The sequence below is a fragment of the Dermacentor silvarum genome, chromosome 6 (genome assembly GCF_013339745.2).
Source record: "Dermacentor silvarum isolate Dsil-2018 chromosome 6, BIME_Dsil_1.4, whole genome shotgun sequence".
NCBI lineage: Eukaryota > Metazoa > Arthropoda > Arachnida > Ixodida > Ixodidae > Dermacentor > Dermacentor silvarum.
The window spans coordinates 78,129,942-78,145,475 of NC_051159.1; positions in this window are offsets into that span (position 1 = coordinate 78,129,942).

Below are 15,534 nucleotides of genomic sequence, written 5' to 3' on the forward strand. Positions count from 1 at the left end.
CAAGACCAGGTCTGGGCCGTCCAGACAGCCGAGGCAGCCGCTGAGACCCAGGGGATCTCGGCCATCTGCTAGGCGGAGGGAGGCTGCGTCTGCCCTCGTGAATTGCTGGCACCAATAAATGTTGAATCTCTCTCTCTCTCTCTCTCTCTCCAATTCAAGCTGTGAAGTTGGCAAGCGAAGCTGTGGTATCACCTGATGTGACGTAGCTTTGAACTGGGTCCTGCCTCACCTGAGCACGACGCTGTTGTGCATATTGACGTTGCTGCTCCCGTCGCCGCTCATCGTGTTCACGCTGCTCTTCGGGAGTCCTAACTATGCGTGGCATTTCCATAGCGCTATAACAACACAAATAAAATCAGTTGCTAGGTGGGTTCTTCTTTTACAGATAAAAGTGCAGTGACGTCACTCTCTGCATCGTATGCTATAGTTGCCACGTCCGTGGTAGCTGCAGCTTATACAACCGTAATCGTTACCGGGAAACGCTTGCGGCAAACGCTATGCACGAAGGCGAGCTTTCTGGTTCTTTTTTATTGCGGTAGCAATTATATGGACACTCTAAGCTGATTTCTGCCGTCGTCGTCGTCGTTGCCATCGCCGTCGCCGTGAGGTTCCGTAAGAAGCCCAACGGCGATGAAATTGTCGCCGCGCACCGCATGCTGTATGTGCTAGTGAAAGCGCGCGAGGGACACGCGCTTTCACGGGGAGCGAACTCACGGCGGACAGCAAACGCGACTTCTTCCGCCGCTAGAAAGGCCGTGGGGGAACGGGAGGGAGGGGAGGCGACGTTTAGCTGCGGCACCAAATGCGTATTTGTATAAAAAACGTTGCGAGGTGGTAAAGACTTCGGACGCTGATCGACGAGTGTCCCGTTCTGATCTCGTCGAAAACCTCCAAGCCGCCAGAGGCACCGGCAACAGTCACCAACGCCGCGCGCGTTTGGTGCAAACGCGGGCAAAACGCTGATGGCGTCGACAACAGTTCTGCGCGTTGATGTTGCTGCTACATGTCCAAGTTTATACAGCTGATAAAACTACTATCCTTACTCCGTATAGCTTTCCACTAATTTGCTATCGCAATTGATGATTCGCATTTCGGGTGAAACTACGACATTTTTCTTTCCCCCGTGTGGCCGGCGCCACCGCTGCCGCGGTGATGATGATTATGATTTATTGGCATCCCCTTTGAAATGGGGCGGCGACAAATAGTCACCTAGCCCTGCTTGATTTAATCAGGTATACTGTACATGTTCTTTATCTAGCATTTTTATATACCTCTCATGATTCTTTTTCTTTTTCAAAAATTTACCTTGTACCGCTACCTATGATTTTAAGCGATCAGGTCGTATACATCTTTTCCCTGCTTTTTTTCCACCAGTACTCTAATCATCTCTTGCTTATCTCTACGGCTGATCTGTTGTTGTCTCCTTCCACTTTAAAGCCAAGCGCTTCTGGGAGTTGCACTTCACCTACGGGTCTCGCTGGGTGGATCCCGTCGCATTTCATTAGGATGTGCTGAGTGGTCTCTGGATCTTTACTGCGGCATACACATGCCTCATCTATTTCCAAATATTTGCTCCAGTAGGTTTTGGTCCTTAGGCAAACAGCTCGAATCGAACCTCATATAGCAAGGCACTGCCCTTTGTGTTATCGTACAGATTTCCCCTTCTAATTTCTTTCTTCTCATTCTTTTAAATCTCCATTGTCCTTTTTGTTTCCATTCTTTGAATCCAATTCACAGTCTCTATTTCTCTTACTTTCTTTCTGATGACTCCTGGTCGTCTATTTATAGTTTCGATTATCCTGTACTTGGTTGCCAACTTCCTTGACCTTTTCCTCCATTCTGTGTCCTCGCTTTTCATGTAGAGATACTTGTGCACTTTAGCCACCCATTTATTTTCATCCATGCTTCTGAGCCTTCCTTCAAAATTAATTTTGCTATGTGCTTCTCTGACTTCAAAAGAGGCCCAACACATGTCACCCTGCCCTGCCTCATATGTGGTATTACCGTGAGCTCCTAAAGCCAACCGGCCTACTGATCTTTGGTTAACTTCCAAACCCGACAAGATATCCGATTTTAAGCGTAGAATGGCATTAGGGAATGTTAGCGCTGGCACCATTACTCCTTTCCAGATTCCACGCACCACCTCATACTTATTGTGGCCCCACAGTGCTCTGTGTTTCATTATTGCTGCATCCCGCTTCCCCTTCATTTTCAGATTATCTTGATGGTTGCTTGAGTAATTCTGTCCTTCGTTTATGTGTACGCCGAGGTACTTATATTGCTTCACTATGGGTATTACTTACTGTTGAATTGACACCACGAAGTTACTCGTCTCTTCATTAAAGATCATAATTCCTGATTTCTCTGTGCTAAACTTAAGGCCTAGATTTGTCGCTGCATTCCCACAGATATTCGCAGGTATCTGTAAATCTTTTTTATTCTCCGCTAGTAGCACAATGTCGTCTGCGTACATCAGTCCAGGTACCTTCTGTTGCACCATTTGTCCATTACGCATGTAGGATAAATCAAAACCTAATTCGCTGTTTTCCAGTCGTCTTTCTATACCCTTAACATAAAGTGTGAACAACAATGGTGACAGAGGGCATCCTTGCTTCAATCCTTGGTGAATTTCCACCATTTCATTACCTTTTCGACCTTCCCATACCACTTGTACTTGGTTGTCTCTATATATCTCCCTCAGCAGCTCCACGAAATCATCATCTATGCCTTCGTGCTGATGAATATCTCATAAGAATTCCCTGTCTACGTTGTCACAAGCTCCTTTAATATCTAGAAATGCTATCGATAAAGGTCTTTTCTGAGCTACTGAAATCTCTATGCACTGTGTTAGTACAAACATATTATCCTCTAAGCGTCTGCCTGGCCTGAACGCATTCTGTAGTTCCCCCAATACATCATTTTTCTCCACCCACTTCAACAGTTCTAATTTTATGGCTTGCATTGCCATTCTATATATCACCGACATTACTGTAACTGGCCTGTACGAGCTCGTCTTATCCTTATCTCCTTTGCCTTTGTAGATGAGATTCATTTTGCTTTCAAGCCATCCAACGGGAATTTTCTTTGTTCTAATCGCTTGCTCTATGGCATTAGTCAGCAGCGCCTTGCTTTTTGGACCGAGGTTTTTGATTAGCTGTATTGGGATTTCATCGGGTCCTGCTGCCGTGTAGTTAGGGACGTTTTCTGCTGCCTTTTTCCAATAAAAGCTTTCTATGCTAAATTTTGATCTCTAAGGCCTCTCTACTGTTGCTGGATCTGTTGTCTGAACTACGCTTTTTTTTCTTGTGCCGAAGTTATCCCGAATAACGTCTGTGATGTACCACAGCGCATCGTCTCCTTCGTAGATGTTACCGTCTTCATCCCTTATAGCCGTTTGCGAGTTTTTAGTTGGAGCTCCGAGTGCTTTTATATGAATCCAGTATCTTTTTTGAGCGCCTTTGTCTCTTTTGTGAATGTCATGCACCCAACGTTCACTTGCAAATTTAATTTGCTCTTGCACGAGCTCACTCGCCACCCTTTTCTTTTCTCGGTATATATATTCCATCTAAAGGGCACCTCTTCTTCTTGTAATCCCAACTTTTTCGCTTCTCGATGAGCCCTAGATGCCTCTTTACGCTCCTCTATAGCTTGTTTTATTTCCTTGTTCCACCACTTACGTTGTTTCCTCTTTCCAATGTAACAATTGTTTTGCCGTATCTGCCTTATTTCATGCTGCATAACGTCCACCAGTTCCTTATATTCCTAGATTACTGTAGGAAAGGCCTCAATTTTCTTCTCTATGTTGTTTGCGATCTCTGTTATTTGCTCGTCATTCATATTTAAAAACTCTGAGGCTATTGGTTCATGTTCTGCGTTGATATCTCGGTGAAACTTTAATGCTAAACGTCTATGACGTTTAGCATTAAATCATTTAGCATAATTTTTTCCATTTTCGTCTATTATCATTTGGTCTAGTTGTTCGTAGAGCATTTCTGAGTCTAAGGCGTAGTCGATACATGACTGCCTGTTTCCGCATTGCCACGTTACCTGTCCATGACACTTATTCTCCCTGTTTTCTATAAGGTTTTGTTCATCACAAAGATCCAGCACTAGAGAGCCGTTGTAATCAGTATATTCGTCGAAATCGTAAATGTGTGCGCTCATATCTCCCATTAATGTCACTTGGCCCGATTTACTGAACTCATTAATATTGCTTCTAATGCAATCAACCAATTCCTTATTTTTTTCTCTCCTATCACAACCTGTTCATAGGTGAGCTACCCAGCCACGTCTTTTTACCTTGCCATGTGCAGCTAATCCATAAATGCTCTTTTTGTCTCGTTTACCCCTCGCCACTGCATACCTCGCCTAATTAGTGCGCCTCCACCTCCGACTTTCCTTGACCCCGTCATTCTGTTGCACCCTTCCCATACAAAATTGTCAATAACAGGTGGCTGCTCCAAAATCTCGTAGATGCGTTTCGGTCAAGGCGTAACGCTAATCGCTTCATCATTCAGCTGCGTTTGAATTTCCAGGAATTTTTCCTGCTTGCGACAACCCTGCATGCTAATGTAGCAAATTTTACCTTCTCTATTCTTATCCTTTCTGCGTCTTTTTCCTGACTCCTGGTCGTCAAATTCTTCGGCCCTTTACTGGTGTTTTGCTACGTTCAATACTTAACGCGCCGTGGTTGCTCAGTGGCTATGGTGTTGGGCTGCTGAGCACGACGTCGCGGGATCGAATCCCGGCCACGGCGGTCGCATTTCGATGGGGGCGAAATGCGAAAACACCCGTGTACTTAGATTTAGGTGCACGTTAAAGAACCCCAGGTGGTCCAAATTTCCGGAGTCCCCCATTACGACGTGCGTCATAATCAGATCGTGGTTTTGGCACGTAAAACCCCATAATTTATTTTCTTAACGTTCAATACTTAATCCTGCTTCCTGATTACCTGGGACCCGCCTAAAAAAGCTACAGCTCGTGCCGCGAATCGACGTCCGACCGGTGTTGCTACACTTTCACTAAAATGTATCCGTCACACACAAAAGCGCCTTCGCGGCCTGCTCGGTGCACTTCTCGGTTTATGTCAATGACCGTAAAATTCATTGCTTTAGCTAGAGTCCAAATTTCCCTGTTTACTGCAAGAACTTCCCTTTCAATGTCATACCCCTGTCTTTCAACCTCTGGCCCCGTGCACACCGCGATTTGTACTTCCTTTGAAACATTCCGCAGGCCGGTGACCCCTTTGGCTATTTGCTTTGTGATCCCTGCCCCTCGTCCGTGCAGTACGTCAATCACTCAACCCATTATCACCACTAAGTGTCTCTCCTTCATTGTGTCCCACATGCGTTCCTTGGCCTTCTCTATCACCTCTATAATCGGCTTTCCCGGGGCCGTATTCTGAAACGTTCGCCTAGGCAAAATTTCTTTTTTCGCTTTCAGGCATGCGCGCTGATTGGCTGGTTGAGCAAAATTGAATGACGTCCGGCTCAACGACCCAATCAGCTCATCCAATTTTGCTAAAACAGCCAATCAGCGTACGCCTGAAAGCGAAAAAAAGAAATTTCGCCTAGGCGAACGTTTCAGCATACGGCCCCCGGAAGCGCGCTAACCTGGACTTGTTCGCCTGCACCCACACTCTCTGTTATCGCCGATTCTACTTTATGCACGTTGGAATCCCCAACAAAGACATGGTGATGATGATTTATTGGCATCCCCTTTGAAACGGGGCGGCGACAAATAGTCACCTAGCCTGCTTGATTTAATCAGGTATACTATACATGTTCTTTATCTAGCATTTTTGTATACCTCTCATTATTATTTTTCTTTTTCAGAAATTTACCTTGTACCGCTGCCTATGATTTTAAGAGATCAGGTCGTATCCATCTTTTCCCTGCTTTTTTTCCAGCAGTACTCTAATCGTCTCTTGCTGATCTCTACGGCTGATCTGTTTATGTTTCCTTCCACTTTAAACCCAAGCGCTTCTGGGAGTTGCACGTTACCTACGGTTCTCGCTGGGTGGATCCCGTCGCATTCCATCAGGATGTGCTGAGTGGTTTCTGGATCTTTACTGCAGCATACACATGTCTCATCTAGTTCCGAATATTTGTTCCGATATGTTTTCGTCCTTAGGCAACCGGCTCGAGCCGGTTGCCTAAGAACCTAAGGTTGCCTATCGTACAGATTTTCTCTTCCAATTTCTTTCTTCTCATTCTTGTAAATCTCCATTGTCCTTTTTGTTTCCATTATTTGCATCCAATTCACGGTCTCTATTTCTCTTACTTTCTTTCTGATGACTCCTGGTTGTCTATTTACAGTTTCGATTTTCCTGTACTTGGTTGTCAACTTCCTTGACCTCTTCCTTCATTCTGTGTCCACGCTTTTCATGTAGAGATACTTGTGCCCTTTAGCCACCCATTTATTTTAATCCATGTTCCTGAGCCTTTCGTCAAAACTAATTTTGCTCTGTGCTTCTCTGACTTCAAAAGAATCCCAACCCATGTCACCCTGCACTGCCTCATTTGTGGTATTACCGTGGGCTCCCAAAGCCAACCGGCCTACTGATCTTTGGTTAACTTCCAAACCCGCCAACATATCAGATTTTAAGCATATAATGGCATTTGCGAATGTTAGCGCTGGCACCATTACTCTTTTCCAGATTCCACATGGATGGATGGATGGATGGATGGATGGATGAGGCTGAACCCTTTAAACCGGGCGGTGGCATACGCCACCTAGCCATGACTATTAACATATTTTGTACTTTGTGGTGGGTGAAATTTCATCCCTGCCTTGATTTTATCCACCAATCAGATAACCTCTGTTTGGTTATTTCTACCCACTTAAAGTCTATTTTGCCTTCACTGTCCCTAAACCCCAATGCTTTGAAAAAATCAGCCCCGTTGCCTTGCACTGTAGGGTTAAGCCCTTTACAGAAAAGTATGAGGTGTTCAGCCGTTTCCTCTTCTTCTCCACACGCACAGCACAACGTGTCTATACCTTGGTACTTGACTCGGTACATCTTAGTCCGCAATACTACCGTCCTGGCTTCAAACAACAAAGAGCTTCCCCTAGAATTATCGTAGATATTTTCTTTGGCAATTTCTTGCTTGAAAGTTCGGTATGTTCCCAGTGCTGATTTCGTCTGCATCCCTGCTTTCCACAGACCCCTCTCTGTTTCCTTAACCTTTTTCTTAACCGCTGTTGCCTGGTTTGCACCCCTCCTGCAGTCCAAATATTTGATTGACAGTTTTCTGGTCAGCTTCCTCCATTTTGTATCAACATTCCTCATGTACAAATAACTGAAAACTCTCCTTGCCCACCGCTTTTCTGCCATTTCTCTCAATCGCTCCTCAAATTCTATCTTGCTGCTGGCTTCCCTGCCCTCGAATGACGTCCATCCCATGTCACCCTGTACCCCCTGATTTGGTGTATTTCCGTGTGCTCCCAGAGCCAGTCTACCTACCCCTCACTGCTTAACTTCCAACCTTGCTCGAACCTCTGATCTCATGCACAGGACCGCATTGCCGAAAGTCAAACTAGGGACCATCACCCCTTTCCAAATCCCTCTCACCACTTCGTACCTATTGTAATTCCACAGTGCCCTATTTTTCATCACAGCTGCATTTCTGCTTCCTTTAGCCGTCACATATTTTTCATGTTCCGTTAGGTACTCAGCCCCATTGTTTATCCACACTCCAAGATATTTGTACTTAACCACCACCTCCAGCGTAACCTCCTGTATCCTATGCTCGCTGCCCTGATTATCATTAAAAGTCATGACTGCCGATTTTTCTTTACTAAACTTCAAACCTAAGCTATCTCCCTCTTTACCACAGATGTCCATTAATATCTGCAAGTCTTCCTTGCTGTCAGCCATAAGTACAATGTCATCCGCATACATCAGTCCTGGTAATGACTGTTTAATCCATTCTCTTTGCTTGAAATAGGAAAGGTTGAAGCCAAGTCCGCTCCTCTCTAATTTTTTCTCTAATCCTTGTAAATACAGCATGAACAACAGAGGTGACAGAGGGCACCCCTGCCTAAGCCCCTGCTGTATCTCTATAGGCCCAGATACCTTGTTTTCCCATTTTATAAGCACATGATGATGATGATGATGATGATTTATTGGCATCCCCTTTGAAACGGGGTGGCGACAAATAGTCACCTAGCCTGCTTGATTTAATCAGGTATACTACACATGTTCTTTATCTCGCATTTTTCTATACCTTTTTCAAAAATTTAGCTTGTACCGCTGCACAACTCGACGCTTTCGACGCCATCTGGTGGTGCTGTAAGGAACCCAGCGGCGCATGCGGTGAGCGCCTTCTGCTGTGATTGGTTGAGTTTTCTGGCGTAGGAGACGAAGAAATCCCGGGATCATTCTCATATACAGCTTCACTGTTAAAAATCAGGTAAAGCCGGGATGACCTGAAACTATATTACAGTCTGGCAACGACCGGTTGTCGAGACGGGCAAGAGTACCATGCCACTTCTGTTCATATTCTATGTAATGAGAGCAAGTATGTACCACATGCTTGATAGATCCGTGCACACGGCGCCGCTTATGGTCTGGAGAAATCATCGCGGCCTGAAGTGCAAGTAATGATGTGAAAACGCCATTATTAGTTTAAGACTTGGCAGAAGACTAGCACTTCTGCGCCGAAATTTTTAGGGTAGCCTAAAGGTTATTCTTGGGTGTAGTCTTTGGAAATGTCCGTGGCAATATTCCAGATGGTTCCAGTGCCTTTCTGTTACTTTTTGCATGAGGCGTGAGAGAGGGAAGTTGACATCTCGGCCTGTCTGGTTTTTCTTCCTCTATCCTCGTTTCTTGGGCTTTAAGTCAAGAATAAAGTTAACATCCTCACTGGAAAAGTTAATCATTAGCAGTGGATCTGGGTCGTCGAGTGCCTTCTTGGCTTCGGCATCGGCCAGTTTATTACCATAAACCCAACAGTGACCCTGAATTCATTGATATGTAGCATGGCGGTCGATTTCTGCTGCTAATATGCAGCTTGAAAACGCGAAGCGCTGTGAATCTGTAACGTTTTTCTTTCGTTGCCCTTGTGTGTATTCGTAGCTGCGGAGCCGATTTCACGTCACTGAAGGCTGTTCACATATGACGATGTTGCCGAAAAGTGTAAATAACTTCCTTTCTGACTGCCGCAAATTCAGTGGGTGTCAACGCTGCTTTCTTATGCTGACGAAATCGTCAAATAAAACGGTGTACCCGCACAACGAAAGCCATAGCTGATGCGGACACTGACACCGAACCGTTTGTAAAGACCATGTAGAGACCATTCGTAAAGATAATAGAGATACCACATTATTTAGCCACATATTACAGTATGAGTTGTCTGAGGCCGACAATATACGTATCCGTGATTTCCCGGAGATGCCGGGAACGTAAAGCCGCACCCATTTTGTATACATTACCTATGAGGGAATATTTGGAGGGTCAGCGGAGGCAAAGTATGTATTACGGTGCGATGGATTCGTGGCGTTTATGCCTGTTGAAAAAAAATCTAGTCACTGAAGTATCCTTACGTTATTTGAATGCAAAAGCACTATGGCTTCTCTAAGTTATCACCTTCAATTAAAACTACCCTAATTCACCTTGCTCTGAATTGTGTCCACCTTAATCCACTTTAACCCACCTTAATGCACTTTATTTCACCTTCGTTCACTTTACTTCCCCGTGGGATTTCACAGTGCGAGCCGCAGCAGGTCCAGTGCCGGAAACGTGACGTCATCACTTGGTCCCGTGCGTTTTGGTACCATGTGATGTTAACGCCGGACGCCGGAAGTGCACGGGATTTTTCGCTTCATAGGGCATAACAGTTGACAGTCACCTAAGTATCCTTACGTGATTTGAAGGAGAAAGCATCCAAGCTACCTCCTTAAAAATAAACTCCACCTTAATCCAGCTTAATCTACCTTGCTCTAACTTGTAACAACTTTAATCCACCTTAATGCACTTTAATTCACCTTAATCCACCATGATCGAATTTGTACCAACCTTAATGCGCCTTAATCCACTTTAATTCCCCTTCGTTCACTTCAATTCATCGTGGGATTTCGCAGGGCGAGCCGCAGCAGGTCCAGCGCCGGGAACGTGACGTCATCACTGGGTCACGTGTTTTTTGTCACTAGGACGACGTGTTTGGGCTCCTCGCGCTGAAGTGAAGTCAGTAAGATGCAACTTACAGCAATTTTCTGTCACTTCAGGCTCACCTGCACGCTTACAACTAGGCGGCCAATGTCAAGGTGGTACCATCTGTTGCGGTGTTTCTCGTAGCCCCAATATTGATTTTGAGTATTGTGAGCATTCTCTGCTCTTTTTGAGCAGAACGGTACTGACATCTATTTATTGTTCATGTCGGTAGTTACATCTATTCATTATTTTAATGCTCTGCCGTTGCACAAGCACTGTACAAGGGCACGACGGTGAGCCTACGTATCTTGCTCGCGGTGTAAATTCGTTCGTCATCACGTGTTGCACGTGTGGTTCCAGAGTGATGCAAAATTACGCTAATCTCGAAATTTTGGGCAGAGACACTATAGTTGGCCTTAACAAAAGTTTCAGTTGTTTCTAATGAGGGACAGGTAAAATGCGCTGATTATTTACTCGAATAAGGAAAAAGAAACAGTTAACAACCAACAGAGGACTCTGCCATTATTGTTCCTTTGTCGCTTCGTGCACACGCTCAGCGTGCCTATAGGTCCACGAGCAATAAATTTGTCGGGTTCTCACATCCGTGCCTCGGTGACATTTATTTTTTTTTATTTTTCAGTAACAATTTATGAGTGCGCTGAAACTACACTACATTAAATTTAGACAAAAGTAAAGTTTAGGAAAGTACAAAGTAAGAAGAGATTAAAGATCGCGTGCCATGCAAACACAATACCAAGAAAGCTTTAGCACATGTATACAAATTTACCACATGGGTTGTTATTCAACAAAGAGATTGATGCTCTGAAATCTCCATTCCAGATTCATCGTAACTTTTGACTATTTCTATGTGGTCCCCAGTAAGTGAAATGCACACCTCCCACCATTTCTACCAAGCATGAGTCAAGCCATCTTTCGCCACCTTCCTAAAAATCGCCTCCAATGTGTTAGTTACGCCTTGTTCCATGTCTTGTTCCATGTGAAAGGAATGTTCTTTTTTTAGCACTCCCCGAGGCATTGTAACGATACCCTTTTCGTTCTACAGTCTAGATTCTGCGCTCTTCGGCTTCTTTATGTACCTCACGCTAAAAAAAGGGCATTGCTTTGACATGGAGCAGTGTGCACTTAAGACAATGGAGACGATTTTTAAGTAGGTGTCAGAAGATGCCTTCATTCATGCTAGATATCTAGACTTGGTAGAAATGGTGGGATGCGTGAATTTCACTTACTGGGGACCACATAGAAAGAGGCAAAAGTTCCGATGAATACTTTCAGAAATAAAGATTTCAGAGCATCAATCTCAGTCTTTATGGAACAACCTTCGTATTTTGGGCTTACGTCAAGAACAGCGTCTGGTGAGAGTGAACCTGAAAGGTATTTCCAAATGTAATATTTAGCTCATCCTGGAGTTTTTACAGAGGTGACTCAAGATCATAAAGTTTGCACGAATACTGTCAGAAAGTATGACAACGTTCTCCACCACCTGCCGCGGCGCTCACCAAAGTTGATCGCAACTGATGTTGACCGCCAGTGTTGCTAACATCTTTTTTTTTGGACAAAGTCGCTCGGTTGCGGCCGAATACACTCCATTTTTAGTGAAAAGTTGTCAAGTTATCGCGGGGATGAAAGTTGCTTGGAAGTTTGTCGAATGTTTTAATTTTTCATAAATGTCTTGCTTTTCATTTTTAATGTGGCAGTTTTATTTATGTATTATTTTTATTTATTCATACCTCAAGGGTCCCAACGGCACATTACATGAGGGGTGGGCACGGGAAAAGCGGCAATGATGATGATGACATTACAAAGATGAGTCAAAACACTCGATGGCAGATCTATGGCGCTGTATCGCGGATGAGTGCAGTTTGTCTCGGAAGGCCATTCCAGTCTCGGGCAGTTCCCACGAAGAATAACTGCAGCAACGTAGTGGTGCGGGATCGTGACGGGCTTACTGAGTTGAGATGGCCTGTTCGACGAACACGATGAGCCAGCTGGATCAGCTCGCTGTCACGAAGTATGGAATAAAAGAAACCTGTGACAAAGGCATAGGTGAGAAATGTGACGACGAGAGGCAAGATGTGACAGGTCTAGTTTAGGTTTGAGCGATGAAACGCTAGTGTGATATGAGTAATCTGAAAGAATAAATCTAGCAGCACTGTTCTGAACAGATTCGAGAGCTTTAGTGAGATTAGTTTGGTAAGGGTCAAAGATAGCACATGCATGTTCAAGTTTTGGTCTCACGAGCGTTTTATAACCAACTGATTTTATGCGCGGCGGGGCTATGAAGAGATTACGGCGAAAATAACCACGAATTTTTTTAGCTGAATTGATTATGTGGGTTACATGATTTGTCCAAGACAAATCTTTGGAGAGGTGAATGCATATAAGTACTAAAAGGAGTCGGTGGTAGATGTAGTACTGTTATTATTCTTGTAGGCAGGTGGGATGTAGTTAGGTCGACGGTTGAATGAAACGTGTGCAGTGCAAATTACCTTTTGCAGTGGCGAGTCAATGGTCGCAATGTGAAACCAGAAAACATGTTATTACGATATCATCGAAAGATGTTCAAGAGACGAGCCGCGCCCGGCCGATTCGGGACGCAACAGACTCCTCCTCCCCCGCCGGAAGATCCGACCTGAGGGTGACCAGCTGTCAGGTTGCCCGAAGCGTCGGTGGTCGGTCGAGAGTTCGGGGTTTCTTCTTGAAATGATGGCCGATGACACACTCGAGCATGAGGTCCCAGCATTAACCTCGTTGTGGCCTTCTCCCTGGGAATACACAAGCACACACACCACCACAGGGCACAGGAAAGCGCCGTGCTCGCACCGAGAGCCATCGGGTCTAGCGAACAAATCAATGCACCTGCCCTTATCTAATAATGGGCGCTTGTTTGCCCGTCTCGTCGGTGTCTGACACTATCGCCGTCCTGGGCGACGCTCATGAAAGGGCCTGCCTCGATGGGAAACAATCAAAGAATGCGCCCGGCCGATTCGGGACGCAACACGATACTATGTCTGAAGCAGACAAAGTTGCCCATGTGTTAAAAGGCATTGCCGACGACGCTTTCAATTTGCTTGTTTTTGGTAACATCTCGACTATCGACGCCATCATGAAAGAATGCCGTCGCCTTGAACACGCTAAGAGCCGCCGTATCACACCCCACATCACGCGCCTACCCAACACGGCTGCTACGTCGACATGTGAGGGTCGACCGCGTCAGGCCACCGCCTGTGATGACGTAACCCGTTTTGTTCGCCGCGAGCTCGAGGCCTCCTGTTCCCCAGTTTTCTCCGCGACGCCTCCCGATCCGCCAGCTACCACGATTGCGATTATTCAGGCCGTCGTCAGACAGGAATTTGAGAACATGGGTCTGAACTCCGTGTGTTCAACGTCTCAGCTTAGCGTTCCCCAGTTCTCTAGCTGCCATCCTCGCCCTCGGCAGTCCTTTTCTGCCACATCTCGCCGCAACCCGTCCGAATGGCGTACCCCTGATGACAGGCTGATCTGCTTCCACTGCTGTCGCAGCGGCCACGTCGCTCGTCACTGCCGCAACCGGTGGTCACCTCCTCCTCGGACATACGCCTCCGCTTATTCCCGCACCTTTGGACCTTCTGTTCCCTATGCCACCCGCCACGAACCCACTGCCGCTGATTCCCCTGCTCCGAACCTTCGCTACAGCCGCTCGCCCTCACCTCGACGCCATCAGTCTCATTCGCCCCAACCCCGTCGCTTTTCTTCGCCGCCTATCGCCTCCCGGATGCCGCCGGAAAACTAGGCACTGCAGCTTCTGGAGGTGAAGCTGCGTTGTCGACCCTGCCCTCAAATCCTCTGCTCACGTTGCCTACGAACCAAAACCTTCTTGACGTTGATGTCGACGGCTATCCTGTCACTGCACTAATCGATACAGGGGCCCATATTTCAATTATGAGTGCTGCCTTCCGACGACAACTGAGAAAGCTCCTCACCCCAGCGTCGACACGTGTCGTCCACGTTGCGGATGGTGGTACTGTCCCTATCATCGGCATGTGTACGGCACGTGGCAGCATGGCCGGCCGCCACACTCCTGTCTTCTTCACCGTGCTTACTCATTGCCCCCACGACCTAATTCTCGGACTCGATTTTCTTTCTGCACATTCTGCTCTTATTGATTGCTCTGCCAGTACCCTTCGCCTTGACGTGCCGATTCTCGCAGAACCTCCTGATGAACCCCAATACCGCTTACGCCCCAACGGCTTTATTCGCCTACCACCAAAGTCAATAGCCTATATTGAACTGTTGTCTTCCCCACCTGTTCCTGATGGCGAGTACCTCGTCACTCCTCTGCCCGACATTCCACTACAGTATGACGTCATGCACCGTGCCTCATAGTGTCCTTACTATTACTAATAACTGCACTCGCATGCCTATTTTTAACTTTGGATTGGCAAAACAAGTTCTCCCGTAAGGTATTTGCCTTGCCAACGTTGACTGCCTCGGCGACCATCAAGTGGAAGCTTTATCAACCGATGGTTCTTCTGAACTTGGCGTGCCCCTCGCGCCAGCCTCGGGCGCCGATCCCAACACAAAGAAAATGGTTGCGGCGGACCTGTCCTCTACACAGGCTGAAGACCTTTGCAAAGTGTTGTCGGTCTACCGAGATATTTTCCACTTCGATGATCGTCCTTTAGGCCAGACGCTCGCGGTCAAGCATCGGATTCCTGCTGGCGATGCTACGCCTATTCATCGACGACCATAACGCGTTTCTGCGTCGGAACACCGAGTAATTAAAAATGAAGTGACCAAAATGCTATATAAAGATATCATTGAGACTTCTTCGAGTCTCTGGACGTCGCCTGTGGCCTTGGTTATGAAGAACGACGGCACGTGGCGCTTCTGTGTAGACTACCGTCATTTTAACAAAATTACTAAGAAGGACGTCTACCCGCTCCCACGTATTGACAACGCCCTTGACTGCCTTCACAGTTCCAGCTATTTCTCTTCTATTGATCTTCGCTCTGGATACTGGCAGATTGCTGTTGACGATATGGACAAAGAAAAAACCGCGTTCATAACACCTAATGGCCTATACCAATTTAAAGTAATGCCGTTTGGGTTATGCAATGTCCCTGCCACCTTTGAGCGTATGATGGACTCCTTGCTCCAAGGTTTTAAATGGTCTACGTGTCTCTGTTACCTCGACGACGTCATCGTCTTCTCGCCAACGTTCGACTCTAACCTTGAGCGTCTAACAGCTATACTTGATGTATTTCGAAAGGCGAAGCTGCAACTAAACTCGTCAAAATTCCGTTTTGGCCGCCGCCAAATTACTGTTCTGGGCCATCTCGTCGACGCTTCCGGAGTGCAGCCTGATCCCGACAAAACTAGCG